General features: G+C 46.4%; 1 long non-coding RNA gene across 1 annotated transcript in view; it reads right to left on the reverse strand.

Annotated features, from left to right (window-relative positions):
- Nucleotides 1-21,235, reverse strand: part of LOC132208095 (uncharacterized) — a 44,488-nt gene extending 23,253 nt beyond the window's left edge. The window contains exons 1-3 of the long non-coding RNA XR_009444184.1: nt 21,081-21,235; nt 17,332-17,493; nt 12,010-12,069 (exon numbers count right to left, since the gene is read on the reverse strand). This is a non-coding gene — a long non-coding RNA (uncharacterized LOC132208095). The remainder of the gene's footprint in view (nt 1-12,009; nt 12,070-17,331; nt 17,494-21,080) is intronic.
- Between the last annotated feature and the right edge of the window lie 1,732 nt (nt 21,236-22,967).

A 22,967-nucleotide genomic window follows, 5' to 3' on the forward strand; every position in this document is an offset into this window, starting at 1 on the left:
GCATTCAATTTCCCACACTCAGTGCATCCCATTTCCCATAGTCACAGCATCTCCTTGCCCTCAGTCTCATCATCTCATTTCACTCAGTGATTGCATCCTTCTCCCCACAAATAATGCACCCCATTTCCCTCAGTCACTGCATCCCATTTCCGTCAGTCACTGCATCTCATTTCACTCGGTCAGTGCATCCCATTTCCCTCAGTCACTGCATCCGATTTCACTCAGTCACTGCATCCCATTTCACCCAGTCACTGCATCCCATTGCACTCAGTGATGCATCCCGTTTCACTGAGCGACTGCATCCAATTTCACTCAGTGACGAAATCACATTTCCCTCAGTCACTGCATCCCATTTCAAGCAGTCACTGCATCACATTTCACTCAGTCACTGCATCCCATTTCACTCAATCACTGCATCTCCTTCACCACAGTCACTGCATCACATTCCCATCAGTCACTGTTTCCCGTATCTCACAGACGATGCATTCCATTTCCCACACTCACTGCATCCCATTTCCCATAGTCAGAGCATCTCCTTCCCCTCAGTCTCTGCATCGCATTTCACTCAGTGATTGCATCCTCCTTCCTATAAATACTGCATCCCATTTCCCTCAGTCACTGCATCCCATTTCACTCTGACACTGCGTCCCATTTCCCTCAGACACTGCATCCCATTTCCGTCAGTCACTACATCCCATTTCCCTCAGTCGCAGCATCCTATACCCCTCAGACACTGCATTTCCTTTCCTTAAGACACTGCATCGCATTTCACTCAGTCACTGCATCCCATTTCACTCAGTCACTGCGGCTATTTCCATCAGTCACTGCATCCCATTACCCTCAGTCACTGCATCCCATCACCCTCAGTCGCAGCATCCCATTTCCCACAGACACTGCATTTCCTTTCCCTTAGTCACTGCATCTCATTTTCACCAGTCACTGCATCCGATTTTATTACCCACTGGATCTCATTTCACGCAGTCACTGCATCGCATTTCACTCAGTCACTGCATCCCATTCCACTCAGTCACTGCATCCCATTCCACTCAGTCACTGCATCCCATTCCACTCAGTCACTGCATCCCATTCCACTCAGTCACTGCATCCCATTCCACTCAGTCACTGCATCCCATTCCACTCAGTCACTGCATCCCATTCCACTCAGTCACTGCATCCCATTCCACTCAGTCACTGCATCCCATTCCACTCAGTCACTGCATCACATTCCACTCAGTCACTGCATCACATTTCCCTCAGTCACTGCATCCCATTTCCTCAGTCACTGCATCTCCTTTCCACAGTCACGGCAATTCCATTTCACTCAGTCACTGTGTCCCATTTCACTCAGTCACTGCATCCCATTTCCATCAGTCACTGCGTCCCATTTCCCACTGTCACTGCATCCCATTTCCCACTGTCACTGCATCCCATTTCCCTCAGTCACTGCATCCCATTTCACTCTGACACTGCGTCCCATTTCCCTCAGACACTGCATCCCATTTCCGTCAGTCACTACATCCCATTTCCCTCAGTCGCAGCATCCTATACCCCTCAGACACTGCATTTCCTTTCCTTAAGACACTGCATCGCATTTCACTCAGTCACTGCATCCCATTTCACTCAGTCACTGCGGCTATTTCCATCAGTCACTGCATCCCATTACCCTCAGTCACTGCATCCCATCACCCTCAGTCGCAGCATCCCATTTCCCACAGACACTGCATTTCCTTTCCCTTAGTCACTGCATCTCATTTTCACCAGTCACTGCATCCGATTTTATTACCCACTGGATCTCATTTCACGCAGTCACTGCATCGCATTTCACTCAGTCACAGCATCACATTCCACTCAGTCACTGCATCCCATTTCACTCAGTCACTGCATCCCATTTCACTCAGTCACTGCATCCCATTCCACTCAGTCACTGCATCCCATTCCACTCAGTCACTGCATCCCATTCCACTCAGTCACTGCATCCCATTCCACTCAGTCACTGCATCCCATTCCACTCAGTCACTGCATCCCATTCCACTCAGTCACTGCATCACATTCCACTCAGTCACTGCATCACATTTCCCTCAGTCACTGCATCCCATTTCCTCAGTCACTGCATCTCCTTTCCACAGTCACGGCAATTCCATTTCACTCAGTCACTGTGTCCCATTTCACTCAGTCACTGCATCCCATTTCCATCAGTCACTGCGTCCCATTTCCCACTGTCACTGCATCCCATTTCCCAGTCACTGCATCCCATTTCCCTCAGTCACTGCATCCCATTTCCATCAGTCACTGCATCCCATTTCCCAGTCACTGCATCCCATTTCCCTCAGTCACTGCATCCCATTTCCCTCAGTCACTGCATGCCATTTCCTCAGTCACTGCATCTCCTTTCCACAGTCACGGCAATTACATTTCACTCAGTCACTGCGTCCCATTTCACTCAGTCACTGCGTCCAATTTCCATCAGTCACAGCATCCCATGGCCGTCAGTCACAGCATCCCATTGTCCTCAGTCACTCCATCCCATTTTCCTCAGTCACTGCATCCCATTTCGCTCAGACACTGCATCCCATTTCCGTCAGTCACTCCATCCCATTTCCCTCAGTCGCAGCATCCTATACCGCTCAGACACTGCATTTCCTTTCCTTAAGACACTGCATCGCATTTCACTCAGTCACTGCATCCCATTTCACTCAGTCACTGCATCCATTTCCATCAGTCACTGCATCCCATTACCCTCAGTCACTGCATCCCATTACCCTCAGTCACTGCATCCCATTACCCTCAGTCACTGCATCCCATTACCCTCAGTCGCAGCATCCCATTTCCCACAGACACTGCATTTCCTTTCCCTTAGTCACTGCATCTCATTTCCACCAGTCACTGCATCACATTTCACTCCCCACTGCATCCCATTTCACTCAGCCACTGCATCCCATTTCACTCAGCCACTGCATCCCAGTTCACAGAGTCACCGCATCCCACTTCACACAGTCACCACATCCCAGTTCACAAAGTCACTGCATCCCAGTTCCGTCAGTCACTGCATCCCAGTTCCATCAGACACTGTATCCGATTTCTATCAGTCACTGCGCGCATTTCACTCAGTCACTGCATCTCATTTCACTCATTCACTGCATCCCATTTGACTCAGTCACTGCATCCCATTTGACTCAGTCACTGCATCCCATTCCACTCAGTCACTGCATCCCATTTCACTCAGTCAGTGCGTCGCATTTCACTCAGGCAGTGTATCCCATTTCCCTAAGTCAGTGCACCCCAAGCCCGGTCAGGGACTGCATCCCTATTAACTCAGTCACTCCTTCCCAGTACCTCCGTCACTGCATCCCATTTCACTCAGTCACTGCTTCCATTTCCTCAGTCACTGCATCTCCTTTCCACAGTCACGGCAATTCCATTTCACTCAGTCACTGTGTCCCATTTCACTCAGTCACTGCGTCCCATTTCCATCAGTCACTGCGTCCCATTTCCCACTGTCACTGCATCCCATTTGCCAGTCACTGCATCCCATTTCCATCAGTCACTGCATCCCATTTCTCTCAGTCACTGCATCCCATTGCCCTCAGTCACTGCATCCCATTGCCCTCAGTCACTGCATCCCATTGCCCTCAGTCACTGCATCCCCATGTCCTCAGTCACTGCATCCCCATGTCCTCAGTCACTGCATCCCATTTCACTCAGTCTCTACATCCCATTTCACTCATTCACTGCATCCCATTACCCTCAGTCACTGCATCCCATTAACTTCAGTCGCAGGATCCCATTTCAAACAGACACTGCATACCATTTCCATCAGTCACTGCATCTCATTTCACTCAGTCACTGCATCCCATTTCACTCAGTCACTGCATCCCATTTCACCCAGTCACTGCATCCCATTTCACTCAGTCACTGCATCCCATTTCACTCAGTCACTGCATCCCATTTCACTCAGCCACTGCATCCCATTTCACTCAGCCACTGCATCCCATTTCACTCAGCCACTGCATCCCAGTTCACATAGTCACCGCATCCCAGTTCACATAGTCACCGCATCCCAGTTCTCACAGTCACCACATCCCAGTTCACAAAGTCACCGCATCCCATTTCCGTCAGTCACTGTATCCGATTTCTGTCAGTCACCGCGCATTTCACTCAGTCACTGCATCTCATTTCACTCATGCACTGCATCCCATTTCACGCAGTCACTGCATCGCATTTCACTCAGTCACTGCATCCCATTTCACATAGGCACTGTATCCCATTTCCCTAAGTCAGTGCATCCCAAGCCCGCTCAGGGACTGCATCCCTATTAACTCAGTCACTCCTTCCCAGTACCTCCGTCACTGCGTCCCATTTCACTCAGTCACTGCGTCCCATTTCCATCAGTCACTGCATCCCATTTCCTACTGTCACTGCATCCCATTTCCCAGTCACTGCATCCCACTTCCCTCAGACACTGCATCCCATTTCCCTCAGTCACTGCATCCCATTGCCCTCAGTCACTGCATCCCATTTCACACAGTCACTGCATCCCATTTCACACAGTCACTGCATCCCATTTCCCTCAGTCACTGCATCCCATTGCCCTCAGTCACTGCATCCCATTTCACACAGTCACTGCATCCCATTTCACTCAGTCACTGCATCCCATTTCGCTCAGACACTGCATCCCATTTCCGTCAGTCACTCCATCCCATTTCCCTCAGTCGCAGCATCCGATACCCCTCAGACACTGCATTTCCTTTCCTTTAGACACTGCATCGCATTTCACTCAGTCACTGCATCCCATTTCACTCAGTCACTGCATCCCATTAACTTCAGTCGCAGGATCCCATTTCAAACAGACACTGCATACCATTTCCATCAGTCACTGCATCCCATTGCCCTCAGTCACTGCATCCCATTTCACACAGTCACTGCATCCCATTTCACTCAGTCACTGCATCCCATTTCGCTCAGACACTGCATCCCATTTCCGTCAGTCACTCCATCCCATTTCCCTCAGTCGCAGCATCCGATACCCCTCAGACACTGCATTTCCTTTCCTTTAGACACTGCATCGCATTTCACTCAGTCACTGCATCCCATTTCACTCAGTCACTGCATCCCATTAACTTCAGTCGCAGGATCCCACTTCCCTCAGACACTGCATCCCATTTCCCTCAGTCACTGCATCCCATTGCCCTCAGTCACTGCATCCCATTTCACACAGTCACTGCATCCCATTTCACTCAGTCACTGCATCCCATTTCGCTCAGACACTGCATCCCATTTCCGTCAGTCACTCCATCCCATTTCCCTCAGTCGCAGCATCCGATACCCCTCAGACACTGCATTTCCTTTCCTTTAGACACTGCATCCCATTTCACTCATTCACTGCATCCCATTACCCTCAGTCACTGCATCCCATTAACTTCAGTCGCAGGATCCCATTTCAAACAGACACTGCATACCATTTCCATCAGTCACTGCATCTCATTTCACTCAGTCACTGCATCCCATTTCACTCAGTCACTGCATCCCATTTCACTCAGTCACTGCATCCCATTTCACTCAGCCACTGCATCCCATTTCACTCAGCCACTGCATCCCAGTTCACATAGTCACCGCATCCCAGTTCACATAGTCACCGCATCCCAGTTCTCACAGTCACCACATCCCAGTTCACAAAGTCACCGCATCCCATTTCCGTCAGTCACTGTATCCGATTTCTGTCAGTCACCGCGCATTTCACTCAGTCACTGCATCTCATTTCACTCATGCACTGCATCCCATTTCACGCAGTCACTGCATCGCATTTCACTCAGTCACTGCATCCCATTTCACATAGGCACTGTATCCCATTTCCCTAAGTCAGTGCATCCCAAGCCCGCTCAGGGACTGCATCCCTATTAACTCAGTCACTCCTTCCCAGTACCTCCGTCACTGCGTCCCATTTCACTCAGTCACTGCGTCCCATTTCCATCAGTCACTGCATCCCATTTCCTACTGTCACTGCATCCCACTTCCCTCAGACACTGCATCCCACTTCCCTCAGACACTGCATCCCATTTCCCTCAGTCACTGCATCCCATTGCCCTCAGTCACTGCATCCCATTTCACACAGTCACTGCATCCCATTTCACTCAGTCACTGCATCCCATTTCGCTCAGACACTGCATCCCATTTCCGTCAGTCACTCCATCCCATTTCCCTCAGTCGCAGCATCCGATACCCCTCAGACACTGCATTTCCTTTCCTTTAGACACTGCATCGCATTTCACTCAGTCACTGCATCCCATTTCACTCACTGACTGCATCCCATTTCACTCACTGACTGCATCCCATTTCACTCACTGACTGCATCCCATTTCACTCACTGACTGCATCACATTTCACTCACTGACTGCATCACATTTCACTCACTGACTGCATCACATTTCACTCACTGACTGCATCACATTTCACTCACTGACTGAATCCCATTTCATTCAGCCTCTGCATCACATTTAACTCAGTCAGTGCATCCCATTTCACTCAATCATTACATCTCCTTCACCACAGTCACTGCATCCCATTTCCAACAGTCACTGTTTCCCGTATCTCACAGACACTGCATTCAATTTCCCACACTCACTGCATCCCATTTCCCACAGTCAGAGCATCTCCTTTCCCTCAGTCTCTGCATCGCATTTCACTCAGTCGATGCATCCCATGTCCCTCAGTCACTGCATCCCATGTCCCTCAGTCACTGCATCCCATTTCCCTCAGTCACCGCATCCCATTTCACTCAGTCACTGCATCCCATTTTACGTAGTCACTGCATCCCATTTTACGCAGTCACTGCATCCCACGTCCGTCATTCACTGCATCCCACGTCCCTCAGTCACTGCATCCATTTCCCTCAGTCACTGCATCCCACGTCCCACAGTCACTGTATCCCACGTCCCACAGTCACTGCATCCCATTTCACTCACTCACTTCATCCCATTTCACGCAGTCACTGCATCCCATTTAAGGCGGTCACTGCTTCGCATTTCACTCAGTCACTGCATCCCATTTCACTCAATCACTGCATCTCCTTCACCACAGTCACTGCATCCAATTTCCAACAGTCACTGCAGCCCATTTCACTCAGTCACTGCATCGCATTTCACTCAGTCAGTGCATCCCACTTCCATCAGTCACTTCAATCCATTTCCGTCAGTCACTGCATCCCATTTCCGTAAGTCACTGCATCCCATTTCCCTCAGTCACGGCATCCCATTTCCCTCAGACACTGCATCCCATTTCCCTCAGACACTGCATCCCATTTCCATCAGTCACTGCATCCCATTTCCCTCAGTCACTGCATCCCATTTCCCTCAGTCACTACATCTCCTTCACCACAGTCACTGAATCCCATTTCCAACAGTCACTGTTTCCCGTATCTCACAGACGCTGCATTCAATTTCCAACACGCACAGCATCCCATTTCCCATAGTCACAGCTTCTCCTTTCCCTCAGTCTCTGCATCGCATTTCACTCAGTGATTGCATCCTACTTCCTACAAATACTGCATCTCATTTCCCTCGGTCACTGCATCCTATTTCCTTCAGTTACTGCATCACCTTTCCATCAGTCACTGCATCTCATTTCACTCATTCACTGCATCCCATTTCACGCAGTCACTGAATCACATTTCCATCAGTCACTGCATCCCAGTTCATTCAGTCTCGGCATCTCATTTCCCTCAGTCACTGCATCCCATTTCCCTCAGTCACTGCATCCCATGTCCCTCAGTCACTGCATCACATGTCCCTCAGTCACTGCATCACATTCCCCACAGTCACTGCATCACATTCCCCACAGTCACTGCATCACATTCCCCACAGTCACTGCATCCCATTCACTTGAGTCACAGCATCCCATTTCAAACAGACAATGCATCTCCTTTCCCTCAGTCACTGCATCCCTATTCACACAGTCACTGCATCCCAGTTCACACAGCCACTGCACCCCATTTCACACAGCCACTGCATCCCATTTCACACAAACACTGCATCCCATTTCACACAAACACTGCATCCCATTTCACACAAACACTGCATCCCATTTCACACAGCCACTGCATCCCATTTCACACAGCCACTGCATCCCATTTCACTCAATGCTTCACTTTACACTCAGTCAGAGCATCCCATTACCATCGGTCACCGCGTCCCAATTCCTCAGACACTGCATCTCCTTTCCACAGTCACGGCAATTCCATTTCACTCAGTCACTGCATCCCATTTCACTCAGTCACTGCATCCCATTTTCCTCAGTCACTGCATCCCATTTCACTCAGTCACTGCATCCCATTTCACTCAGTCACTGCATCCCATTTCACTCAGTCACTGCATCCCATTTCACTCAGTCACTGCATTCCATTTCACTCAGTCAGTGCATCCCATTTCACTCAATCATTGCATCTCCTTCACCACAGTCACTGCATCCCATTTCCAACAGTCACTGTTTCCCGTATCTCACAGACACTGCATTCAATTTCCCACACTCACTGCATCCCATTTCCCACAGTCAGAGCATCTCCTTTCCCTCAGTCTCTGCATCGCATTTCACTCAGTCGATGCATCCCATGTCCCTCAGTCACTGCATCCCATGTCCCTCAGTCACTGCATCCCACGTCCGTCATTCACTGCATCACACGTCTCTCAGTCACTTGCTCCATTTCCCTCAGTCACTGCATCCCACGTCCCACAGTCACTGCATCCCATTTCACTCAGTCACTTCATCCCATTTCAGTCAGTCACTGCATCCCATTTCACTCAGTCACTGCGTCCCATTTCACGCAGTCACTGCATCCCATTTCACGCAGTCACTGCATCCCATTTCACTCAGTCACTGCATCCCATTTCATCAGGCACTGCATCCCATTTCCCTCAGTCACTGCATCCCATTTCACACAATCAGTGCATCCCATTTCATTCAGTGACTGCATCACATTTCACTCAGTCACTGCATCCCATTTCCCTCAGTCACTGCATCCCATTTCACTCAGTCACTGCGTCCCATTTCACGCAGTCACTGCATCCCATTTAAGGCGGTCACTGCTTCGCATTTCACTCAGTCACTGCATCCCATTTCACTCAATCACTGCATCTCCTTCACCACAGTCACTGCATCCCATTTCCAACAGTCACTGCAGCCCATTTCCCACAGTCAGAGCATCTCCTTTCCCTCAGTCTCTGCATCGCATTTCACTCAGTCGATGCATCCCATGTCCCTCAGTCACTGCATCCCATGTCCCTCAGTCACTGCATCCCACGTCCGTCATTCACTGCATCACACGTCCCTCAGTCACTTGCTCCATTTCCCTCAGTCACTGCATCCCACGTCCCACAGTCACTGCATCCCATTTCACTCAGTCACTTCATCCCATTTCAGTCAGTCACTGCATCCCATTTCACTCAGTCACTGCGTCCCATTTCATTCAGTGACTGCATCACATTTCACTCAGTCACTGCATCCCATTTCCCTCAGTCACTGCATCCCATTTCACTCAGTCACTGCGTCCCATTTCACGCAGTCACTGCATCCCATTTAAGGCGGTCACTGCATCCCATTTCACTCAGTCACTGCATCCCATTTCACTCAATCACTGCATCTCCTTCACCACAGTCACTGCATCCCATTTCCAACAGTCACTGCAGCCCATTTCACTCAGTCACTGCATCGCATTTCACTCAGTCACTGCATCGCATTTCACTCAGTCACTGCATCGCATTTCACTCAGTCACTGCATCGCATTTCACTCAGTCACTGCATCGCATTTCAGTCACTGCATCCCATTTCATTCAGCCTCTGCATCACATTTAACACAGTCAGTGCATCCCATTTCACTCAGTCAGTGCTTCCCATTTCACTCAATCACTGCATCCCATTTCACTCAAACACTGCATCTCCTTCACCAGAGTCACTGCATCCCATGTCCCTCAGTCACTGTTTCCCCTATCTCACAGACACTGCATCCCATGTCCCTCAGTCACTGTTTCCCCTATCTCACAGACACTGCATCCCATTTCCCTCAGTCACCGCATATCATTTCCCTCAGTCACTGCCTCCCATTGTCCTCAGTCACTGCATCCCATTGCCCTCAGTCACTGCATCCCATTGCCCTCAGTCACTGCATCCCATTGCCCTCAGTCACTGCATCCCATTGTCCTCAGTCACTGCATCCCATTGTCCTCAGTCACTGCATCCCATTGTCCTCAGTCACTGCATCCCATTGTCCTCAGTCACTGCATCCCATTGACCTCAGTCACTGCATCCCATTGTCCTCAGTCACTGCATCCGATTCCCCTCAGTCACTGCATCCGATTTCACTCAGTCACTGCATCCAATTTCACTCAGTCACTGCATCCCATTACCCTCAGTCACTGCATCCCATTACCTTCAGTTGCAGGATCCCATTTCCAACAGACACTGCATCCCATTTCACTCAGTCACTGCATCCGATTCCCCTCAGTCACTGCATCCCATTTCACTCAGTCACTGCATCCCATTACCCTCAGTCACTGCATCCCATTACCCTCAGTCACTGCATCCCATTACCCTCAGTCACTGCATCCCATTACCCTCAGTCACTGCATCCCATTACCCTCAGTCACTGCATCCCATTACCCTCAGTCACTGCATCCCATTACCCTCAGTCACTGCATACCATTTCCATCAGTCACTGCATCCCATTTCCCTCAGTCACTGCATCCCATTTCCTCAGTCACTGCATCTCCTTTCCACAGTCATGGCAATCCCATTTCACTCAGTCACTGCATCCCAGTTCAGTCAGTCACTGCATCCCATTTCACTCAGTCACTGCGGCCCATTTCACGCAGTCACTGCGGCCCATTTCACGCAGTCACTGCATCCCATTTAAGGCGGTCACTGCATCCCATTTCACTCAGTCACTGCAGCCCATTTCACTCAGTCACTGCATCCCATGTCCCACAGTCACTGCATCCCATGTCCCACAGTCACTGCATCCCATTTCCATCAGTCACTGTTTCCCGTATCTCTCAGACGCTGTATTCAAATTCAAAAACTCACTGCATCCCATTCCCCTCAGTCACTGCATCCCATTACCCTGAGTCACAGTATGCCATTTCCCACAGTCACTGCATCTTCTTTCCCTCAGTCACTGCATCCCATTTCCATCAGTCACTGCATCCCATTTCCATCAGTCACTGCACCCCATGTCCCTCAGTCACTGCACCCCATGTCCCTCAGTCACTGCACCCCATGTCCCTCAGTCACTGCACCCCATGTCCCTCAGTCACTGCACCCCATGTCCCTCAGTCACTGCACCCCATGTCCCTCAGTCACTGCACCCCATGTCCCTCAGTCACTGCATCCCATGTCCCTCAGTCACTGCATCCCATGTCCCTCAGTCACTGCATCCCATGTCCCTCAGTCACTGCATCCCATGACCCTCAGTCACTGCATCCCATGACCCTCAGTCGCTGCATCCCATTGCCCTCAGTCGCTGCATCCCATTGCCCTCAGTCGCTGCATCCCACTTCACTCAGTCACTGCATCCCATTTCACTCATCTGGATAGTACTCACTTATTACCATCCCACCTACCTTCCCCAGCACCTCCTCCCCCTCCACGCTATTTGTTTCTGAGCTCCCTTCCACCCTCCATTTCTCAGGAAGGGTCCTGACCCAAAACCTCAACTTTCTTGAGCCTCTGATGCTGCCTGCCCTGCTGTGTTCCTCCAGCTCCACAATGTGTTATCACAGACACCAACATTGGCAGGTCTTACCATCTGGATAACTCATTCTCACCTTGCAACAAGTGATTTCTCGTCATTTTCTTTTCAGATTACGCATGTACATGTATATACATAAATATACATATCACACTTTTATGCCTGAACCACTAACCTAGAGGATATTTTAAAAGAGTCTCTTCATATCTGCATGCAAGAAAAATCATCAAGGTCATGACTTTCATTTTAGGAATAACTCGAACATTCAAAGTACTCACAGTCAGTGTCCCAGTTCCTTGACCAGTCAATTTGATGTGAATCTTTCTTCCAAGTGGAAACTATAACAGCAATTATATTTGAGAATCAAACTCTTCATTGCATCACCAATATTTCCTTGTCTGTTTGAAACGTAAGATAATGAAATCATCATGGACAGATTGGCCAACAATGTAATCTAATGTGTGTTATGGCAACTGAAAATCACAACCATTGAAGTGATCTTTAAAAAGCTGTTGTCATACAACAGAGCACTTTTTGAGGTGCAGTGATGAACATACTTCCTGAGATGCAAATAATATATGCCCAATTAATTCCAAAGAATAACTTGACAATTAAAAAGAAGCTAAAAATCTCTTTACATTGTGATGCTTGTCAGATTGCTATTAGTCAATGGAAATCGTTCAGAACAATTATTTATTCCCAGGTGAAAAGGAAGTGTATCCATTTCATTTTCACATTTCATTCAAGAGAGGAAAAAAAACACCCTTATGAATGCATTGTCAAACAAGAAGACTCACTAAAAAAGTTACTTGGCCCATTGAATTTCCTCCATCATTCTGTGAGGTCATTGTTGATCTCATTGCATTTGTCATGATCCAACATTTCCACCAAACCCTCCTTGTAGCTAATACATTCCAATCCAAGTAACATCCTGGTAAATCTCTGTTTCTCTGTCATGCCTTGTCTTTCAAAATATTTTTGAGTCATCTACAAATTTAGCCACAGCACATGCACCTCTTTCCTCCAAGTCATTAATAAACAAGCACAAGAGCTGTGGTTCCTTCAGCGCGACCTCATTTCTTACTGACAAGCCAACCCTGACATCTCTGTCCATTTGTATCAGACAGAATGGGAACTGAAGATGCTTCAGAATCCAAGGTAACAAAGTGTGGAGCTGGATGAACACAGTAGGATGAACACACAGAAGTAGAAGGGTCTCGGCCCGAAACGTCAGCTTTTGTGCTCCTGAGATGCTGCTTGGCCTGCTCTGCTCATCCAGTTCCACACTTCCTTATCTCTGTCCATTTGCCTGTTCTTTCTATCGGACATGAATCATTGGATATTTCGTTCCTAACACTTACCCCTAACAACCTTGTCTCTGTGATACCCAGAGTGATGTATCTGTCAATTTCAATGCGCACCACAAACTCATTCACTTAGTTTCATACACTCCCTGCAATTAAATACAACATCTTCAGTCTGGCATTTACAGCCACCCTTCTTATCTGCTGCAGCTGAAGTGAGAGTCATGAACATTTCCAAACTTTTTGTCCTATTACTTGCTCTGGAAACTTTGCTGAGCACTTACCAGCTTCTAACTTTTACCATAAATTTTCCATGCAACTGCGCTCACCCACTCCAGGCATTTTAGTTTAGCGCCCTACCCCGAGACCTTGCTCTGTATTTTGCCAGGAGACTTGTCCCAATATGATTCTCGTCGAGCCGATACCACCAGAACAACTCCCTCCTTCCCCGTACCGATGCCAATGTCCCATGAATTCAAACACATTTCTGCCATGCCACCATTTGAACAATGCATTTACATCTATAAATTATGCTCACACCGTGCCAAATTGCTCAGATCGTAATCCAGAGATTATTACCATTCTGGTTCTGCTTTCTCACCTCAGCACCTTGGCGCTCATAATCCCTCAGCAGAACCTCTTTCCTCTTTCTTCCATATCAATGGTACCTGTGTGGACCACGATAGCTGGATTTCTACTCCTCCCACTTCAAGTTCCTTTGTAGCCGAGATGGAATATCCTGAACCTGGGCACCAGGCAGGCAACACTACTTTCCAGACTCTCGATCCTCATCACAACCAACAGTGTTCATTCCCCTAACTATACTACCTCTGAATATAACTACATTTCACTTTTTATCTCCTCTGGAATGTCCCCCTGTACCACAGTGCTACAGTCAGTTTACTCATCTTCCCTATACCCTGCACTCTCATCCACACAGGAAGAAAGAATCTCAAACCTGTTAGATAAGATCAAAGGCCAAGGTTCCTTCTGCACTACATCCTGGATCCTTCCACCTGCCCTGTTCTTTGTCACAGTCTCACGTCTCTGGCCACTGACCGAGTTTCAGCTAGTTAATCTAAGGTGTGTGACTGCCTCCTGAGGCACAGCATTCCCCGGTAACTGTCCCCCACATGATTTGTTGATTGGTAAAAACTGAGATTCCAGTTCATCAACCCTGAGCTGGAGTATGGGGTCTGACCACTACCCCGTCACGTAGGTATAAATCATCGTCTGGCCTGGCATCTCCATTTCAATTACTTCGATCTTAATTTGATTTGAAAACATTCTGGTCTTTTAGTTTGTAGCCTGTAAATATTTCTCCGATTTACTTGCAATCTGAAAGCTACCGATAATAGATTCTTAAACCAGAAGCGATCACCAACCAATGAGCCTGGTTCACCCTCCGGGTGCCTGATTCTGGCTTCAATTTACCCTGTCTCAAAAAAAAATGCTTACAAACTATCAGGCAAAAAAAGCAAGCAAATGGCACCTCTTACACTCTGCACTGACTTACCGCATTGCCACCAAGTTCCCCAAAATATATATTCACTTGGTGCATTTCACTCGAGATGTCATCTCTCCTTCCAGAACGTGCAAAGCATACTGATCCATAGCAATATACTACCTTCAAAACCTCAGCTCTCAGCTTATTACTTTTGAGTACATTCTCAAATGCTTTCTCCAAGTCCAAACACAACACATTTACTGGTTTTCCGCTATTAATTCTCCTTCCAAAACTTCCTCCAAAAACCCAAACAAATTAGCCAGACATAATTTCTCTTTCAGCAGGCTATGGTGATTCTGTTTGATTAGATTCTGATTTTCCAAATGTTCTGCTCTTATTTTCTTCATAGTTGATTGCCACATATTTCCAACAATAGATGTCAGGCTGTTTCGATTGTAGTTATCTTCTTTTTGCCTCTCTCCTTTTACAATAGGGACGTCACATCGGCATTTTTCCAGCCCTTGGATGCTTCTCTAGAATCTAAACCTTTTTGGAAAATTACAATCAATGCATATACCGACTCTGAAGCTCATTGTTTAGAATCTTAGAAAGTCAACCATCACGGCAAAGAGTCTAATCTGCTTTTACTCCATTAGATTGTCTACTGCTACTTCTCGAATGGTAGTGATGGTGTGGTAGTGATGTGTTTAATTCCTCCCTGTATTCTTTAGTAATAAGGGGATCCTTGAAGTATCTTCCACTGTAAAGACTACCCTTCTCTCATTGTGGTTGTTCCTTGATTTAAAAATTAACCTGGCCATCTCAGCCGAGCATATAATTAATGGCATTACCTCTAAAACCTTCTCTGCTCAAGTGTTCAATAAATTGCTACAACCTGAAAGAAGTAATTCTTCCCCTAAATTAATGGGCAACCAATTTGAAAATATGGCCTCTGGTCGTAAAATCTTTCACAAATAGGAGTAATCTCTACGGATATACACTATCAAGTCTCTGAAGCATCTTAAATGTTGAAAAAATGAGATTTTTTTCAATCTTATAAACTCCAATGAATGTAGCCCAACTTTCCTAAGCATAGCTGTAAAGACTACCCTTTTCTCATTATCACTGATAATGGGAAGCTCAGATGCTGGAGAATCCAAGATAACAAAGTGTGAAGCTGGATGAACACAGCAGGCCAAGCAGCATCTCAGGAGCACAAAAGCTGACGTTTCAGGCCGAGACCCTTTTCTCATTATCATTGTTTCTTGATTTAAAAATTAACCTGGCCGTTACAACCTAGCATATGATTAATGGCATTACCTCGAAAATCTTCTTGGCTAAAGTGTTCAATAGATTGCTACAACCTGAAAGAAGTAATTCTTCCCTGAATTAATAAGCAACCAATTTGAAAATGTGGCCTCTGGTCGTAAAATCTTTCACAAATGGGAGTAATCTCTACGGATATACACTATCAAGCCTCTTAAGAATCTTAAATGTCGAAAAAATAAGTTTTTTTCAATCTTATAAACTCCAATGAATGTAGCCCAACTTTCCTAAGCATAGCAATCCCCTCCGCCATTTCCAAAATCAACCCAGTCAACACGAGGTGTACGGCCTCCCCAGCACTCGCTCTGTGGCCGTACATGACTTGTAAGTTACCATCCTGCTGCTACGTCTCTACTTCTATTTACGATGCAGTCCTCCGTCCATCCGAACATACTACCCTTGAATACATGGGCTCTTTTCTTTTGAGACACCTTACGAGCTGTAGCTTATCAAATGCTTTGTTGAAATCTCAATGTCAACTGGTGGTCCTTCATCAGTAATGTTTGTTTCCTTCTCAAAGCACTGTAGCAAGTTTGTCAAGTATTATTTCCCCGTTATGAAAGGATGTTAACTCTGTAGGATGTTATAGCACACTCAGTACCCTGTTATTTCATCTTTCATTGCCGGCATGAACATCTACCCAGGTTGACCTAAATTGGCAACACTTGCTTACTATTTTGTCCAACTATCTTTGTAATAATGGTGTTATGTTCACAAACTTTCAATCCTCTGAGAATTTTCCACAATCTAAGGATTCTTGGAAGATTATCATCAGTGCCTCCATTGTATCTGTAGCTGCATTGTTCAACATGAGAGGATACAACTCATCACACCCCCTGGATATTTTCTCTACTGATTGCAGTCATGTTTGGAATTCTGTGCAGTGACATTCACTTTTAATAGTTTGCTAAATACTACCAGGAACAGAAATTGTGATCCAGCTGCAACTAAGCTAAAGCTTTCAGCACAGAAGAAAGTCTTGGAATTCATTATGACCCAAATAACTCCTGAAAATGGCAATACAATTTGCCTCAGTCAATAAATGTTCTTTCTCCAACATCCTGAGATGCATTATCTGTATTTCTTCAAATTTACCACAGAATCTGTTTCAATCACCCTTTCAGCAATACGCATGACAACAATTCGGCATTCTTAGTCCCCCTGTAGCCTCCGTTGCACATGTGCATTGTTAGCTGATTATTTGTTTGTGTGCCTGCTTTTTTGCTCAAATGGATAAAGGTAAGTTCGTGTTCTTTTGTCATCAGAACTCTTGCCTCCTCACTCTCATCTTCCTTGTTTTATCCCTCTGCTGGAATATTTAATTTGTCGACATATCTGAAATATGTTGTCGAATGGATTGGGTTTTGTGCCATTGCATTCCCCAAAGCCCATCTACCCATCCTGTTGCTTGTTCTAACAGTTATTATCTTGCAGAGTGGAAAATGCAGTTTGAAAGCAATGGAACATTATTGATGAACAAGTTGATGCATAAATTGCTGCGATCTTCCAAACTACAAACTCACCTTCGATTCTTTCTCGGTCAGAGCATTATGCCGGCGCACATGAATCGTGTTCTCAATGGGACGTCCAAAACCATGGAATTGAATTTGCATGTTGATTTCTTCTTCCCTCTTCAGAAATGCAATGTCGTATCATGATGAAGCTTCCAAGGCAATGATTGTGTCCTTCAATGAAGGGAAAAGTGACTTTTAGATTCATGGAAATATTTCAGTACTTCCACATGCATGAAATGCAAACATTCTCCCTGCATGCTGACCCAAGTCCGCAAGGCTAGGGCATGACCCAGTCTCATTTTATCCTATCTTTCTGATTTTACATGCCACGGGATAATCATTGCAGTGTAACAGAAATGTTGATCATGGAAATTTATCAGTGTTTTAATAAATAATGGCAAATTTTCAACATCTTGCAAGTGTATGAAGGCTCAATCTCATGACACCTTGCCTGCTGCACAAAGACATTCTTACACTGCTTTGAGTGTTAGGGCTCAAACAAAACACAATCATTACACAAATGCATCAACACGCTACTTTCAATAGGATCTGGCGCAGGTTTGGAGGGCCGAAGCGCCTGTTCCTGTGCTGTAATTTTCTTTGTTCTTTGACCAGATAAAAAGGAATAGGGAGGTGTATAACAGTCATCAAGGGAACAAGAGTCCCTGGGGACGCACGAACGTCAACCAGGCCAACATCCCCAGCACTGAGGCACTGACCATCCTCGATCAGCTACAATGGGTTGGACACTTCATCTGTATGACTGACACGAGACTCTCCGCATGTTCTCATCCCAGCTTCAAAAAAGCAGGCGAGACCCAGATGTGCAGAGGAAGCACTCGGTGATAAACTCAAGTCCTCAATGGTGAAGTGCGACATTCCTGCAGACACCTGGGAATCGCCGGTCTCAGACGGCCTAAAGCCTGAAGAGCACCTGGGAAGGCATCAAACACTTTGAGGCTTGCCTTTGGAAGCAGTGGAAGCCATGCAGCCACACCAACACCTCCCTCGCCCCTTCCCACGACTGCCTTCTGCCCTGAGTGCAACAGAGCCGACGGTAGCTGCATCGGTCTGTACAGCCGGCGATCAATTCAGCCTGAGAGTGGGAGAGTGTCATCCATATCTGCGAGAAACCACCATGATGATGATGTATAGTGTGCAGGGGCATCTCGTCATAGCAATTCAGAGAACAAATACAGGGCAACAGAACGCTGGTGACCAAGATTAGGATGAGGGAGAATCTCAAAATCTTCTACAAGTGTCTCAGAGGGAAAGAGAAAACCCAGGGAAAACCAGGTCTCATTAGGGATGAAGAGGCAAATGAATGGTTTGAACTGGAGGGCAATGTCAGGTGTTAAACGAGAATTTCACATCAGCTTTTACATGTGAGATGGAGCACACAATTCTCGGACAGAATTAACAGAGACTGGGGAGATGTTAGGTGTTTTGGTGAATTTAAAATTGGACAAATCCCAGGTTTGGATGAGGTGTATGCCACGATGCCCAGGGAGATGAGAGAAAACATTCCACTCGCCCTCATACAGAGATTTCAAAAGTACCAAAGGACTGGAGAACAGGTAACATAGTTCCACTTATCAAAATGCGTGACAAACATAAAGCAGAGTATTACAGACAGGTGAGTATCACATCAGTAGAGAGGAAAATATTGGAGAAAATTCTGAACGGCAGACTTAATTTCCATTTCAAGAAGTGGGGTCTGATCAGCGACCGTCAGCATAGCTTTGTCAGAGGGAGGTCACGCCTCACAAACTTAGATGATTCTTTCAAAGAGGTGACGGAGTGTGCAGATGGGAGTTGATGTAATGAAAATAGATTTCAGCAAAGACTTGGACAGGGTCCCAAATGGGAGCGTGGCAAAGAAGGTAAAGCTCGGGGGGTCCAGGAAAATACAGCAAGTTGAATCCAAAGTTACAGATTGGTCAAATGGGCAGGTCAACGGTAGATGGAATGTTAACCCTGATCAATAAGGCAATTTGGACAAACTAACAAGGCAAGGAATCATTCAAAGAAATGCCAGGACACTAGGAAGATCAGAGGAATGGTGTGATCTTGGGGTGCTTGTCCACAGATTCCTGAACATGGAATGGCAGCTTAAAAGGACAGTTCAGAAAGCACAAGGCTCAAGAGCTGTACAGGACTTTGGTTAGGCCCCAGCTGAAGTGCTCAGTGCAGTTCTAGTCTCTCCATTATAGAAAGGAGGTGTTTGCATTTGAGCATGTGTGGAGGACATTCATCAGGATGTTCTGAGGGGGTGAAGCATTTTAACTCGATGGAGAGTCTGGATAAGTTTGCGTGAGCAATAACTGCTAATGCTGGAGTCTGAGATCACACAGTGTGGAGCTGGAGAAACACTGCAGGCCAGGCAGCATCACTGTTGCCGATCTCTGATCAAAGGTCTAGGCCTGAAACATCAGCTTTTGTGCTCCCGAGATGCTGCTTGGCCTGTTGTGTTCAGCCAGCTCCACACTTTGTTCTCTTGGATTCTCCAGCATCTGCAGTTCCCATTGTATCTAGCATCACTGTTTTATCTGGATAAGGTTGGCTTGTTTTCTTTTGAGTAGAGAAGGTTGAAGGAGGTCCTGAAAAAATTGTTTAGATTAATATGGGTGGGGGCGAGGTAAAAAGAAGGTCCATAATAGGGTCGGTCGGGGGGCGGTGGTGGGAGAGGAAGAGATACATACATTTAAGCTAAAAGCTCAGGAGGAATTTCAGGAAAGAAAAGACACCCAGAAGGTGCTGGGGGGTTGGAATTCATTGTCTGGGACTTCAGTTGAGGTGGATAATCTTTTCACATTAAAGAAAAAGGGTTGGTACAGCACGTAAAATGAAATAACATTCAAGGCAATTGGCCTATTGCTAGAACATGAGCCGAATGTCAACTTAGTGTGGCTTCAGTGGTTACAGACACAATGGAATGAAGTGCTTGTTCAATTCTGTAGAATTCTCTGATTCTATGATTCTGGAGCAGGGGACAGTGAGTGGACAGCACGGGACGGTTCACCTATCTTCTCTTTTATCCATCTTCTATCTGCCTCCGCACTTCTCCCTATTTTTTACAGAATCCCCTTCTCCTCCCCCATTTTTGAAGAAGGGTCTCGATCTGAAACGTCAGCTTTCTTGCTTCTCTGATGCTGCTCGGCTCGCTGTGTTCATCCAGTTCGACACCTTGCTCTCTCAGATTCTCCAGCATTGGCAAGTTCCTACTATCTCTTGAGGAAACTTACTTGTTTTTGCACCCAAACTGTGGTGAGAATGTGGAACGCACCGACTGTGTGGGTGGTAGAGGCAGAAAGCATGATAACATTTAACAAGTCTGTGATTGGGCATTTGCGATGCCAAGGCAAACAAGGCTCTGGGTCGAGTGCTGGGAAATGTGATGAGAATAGTTCGGGACTTGCATCTTGTGAGGGCACATACAATTTGCTGAAGGGTCTGTTCCATTACCATATCACTCTATTATGCTGTCCCTCAATGATCCTGTGACAAGCAAGTGAAGGTTTACAGAAACAGGCACTTTTCAAGGACAATGCCAAAAGGAAAAGTGATGCACAGTCAAAGTGCATGTAAGAATTTAACAAAGGATTAACACCATTGAAGAACTGGTATTTGTGCCAATGCACCAAACCTGCAGATGAAAATGCAGTGTCCAGTTTAATTGCAAACAGCATCAACCACCAGTTAGTAACATGATCAATGGAAATATCTGAATGCCTGCTGTTGTGATCTCAAGCATTTACCTGCGTCGAGTGAAATCCACCACCATAGTTCTGTTGCATCGTTGGGCACCTCGCAATCGGTGTTGCATAGTCAATATCATTCCTTGACAATGCTTGAAGCAAGGCATAAGCAGTGGTTTCCACAGTCATCGCAAAAGCCTCTGCTGCTTCAATTGGATACGGCTTCTCGTCCTCCAACAATGGAGGTTTTTCAGTTACCGACATCAGAATCTGTCATTTGAGAAAGGGATTAGCTGAGAATAAAGTTTACATCATATAGATTTTTGTTTGCATTTCACCAACACAACAATGGTTTTCTGGTCAAGATCCACGATTGTCTCACCACTGATGTCTATAACATTCTCCATACTTCCCGCTCAGTGATGGGTCCTTTTGTTTGGGAAAAATAGGCACCTTCAAATGCAAATGAATCAAGATGAGCTTCAGTTTCTCATCAGGCTACATGGCAGTTATTACAAGATGTTACGAACAAAAGGTGAAGAGGCAGATGAAACCATTCATAGCATCAGTCTGGATGATCTTCTTGCCCTCATCCTGAGGAGGCATCACAGATCTTAACTTACACGCAATTCAAGTTATTTCATGCAATGACAAGACTGAATGTTCTGGATACTGCAAATGCCATGGCACCTGGCAGCATCTGACAAACTGTATTGGAACAATGTGCCCCAAGGTCAGCACACCAACAGTAAATGTTTTCCAGTACATTTTTAAACACTTGCGACACTCACATTTCAGAGAAAGATGACCTATCATGTAATAGTCAGACAAATTGTGCTGACCAATTATGGCCTCAATGTATTCTCAATCATCAGCAAAGTAATGCAACATCTGGATGACCGTGCTGTCAAACAGCTGCACACTAAGGTTCAGTTTACTTTTCGACATGCCACACTTCTCGTAACCTCGTTCAGGAGTTACCACAAATATGATCAGCGATCCTGAGCTTGAAAAGGAAGGAAAGTGCAATCTGTCATTTCCACCAAGGCAACTTCTGATTGAATGTGGTGTGAAGCAGAGGAATAGAAAATTGAGTCAGTGGCATTCACTGGATACCTGCACTGGTTGAAGTCATGTCTTCATTTGAACCAAATTGGAGACATGAATGTTCATTGAAATATTGTCCAGGTGTCCAGCAGAATTCATGACTTTTCCAACAGTGAAATCAACAATGAGAAAATACAGTGAGACTTGGACAACGATCAGGCTGGGCCTGATAAATGATAAGGAACATTTGCACCACACAAGTGCTAAGCAGCAATCAGCTCCAACAAGAGAGAATATGACCATATCACAAAATTCCATGTCCTTACCTGAACATCATCCTTACATTTATTTTTAAATGTACAAGTGCTATCCAAGCCATGCAGGGCTATGGGCCAGGTGTTGGAAATGAGGTCAGAAAAATTCACTGCTTCTCTTTGACTGTCACAGAATCCGTGAGCTTAAGAATTTAATTCTCCTGTATTGTAGACTACTGAGGTGCTTGGCTATCCACTTCATCAAGGTTAACACTGATCTAAAACTAAACTGGGTCAGTTATCTAATCAGCAGTAGCCAGGTCCGTGGTACAAACCGCCCTGCTGTGGAACAGGGTCAGGCAAATCCAAGTGAGTGATTGTGGTTGGAGGCTCATTCGTTGGGGGCATGGTGTCTGTCGCCACATTTGAGACAGCAGGGCTGTGTGTTGCTTCCCTGGTGCAAAGGTCAAGGACATCTCTGAGTGGTTGCAACAAATTCTTAAGGGGGAGGGTGAGCAGCCAGAGGCCATTGTCCACATTGGTACCAATGACGTAGGAAGAAAGAGGGATGTGATCCTGTGGACTGTGTACAAGGAGTTAGCAAAGAGGCTGAAAGGCAGGGCCTAGAGGGTAATAGTTACTAGGT

Source organism: Stegostoma tigrinum, unplaced genomic scaffold (genome assembly GCF_030684315.1).
Source record: "Stegostoma tigrinum isolate sSteTig4 unplaced genomic scaffold, sSteTig4.hap1 scaffold_293, whole genome shotgun sequence".
Lineage (NCBI taxonomy): Eukaryota > Metazoa > Chordata > Chondrichthyes > Orectolobiformes > Stegostomatidae > Stegostoma > Stegostoma tigrinum.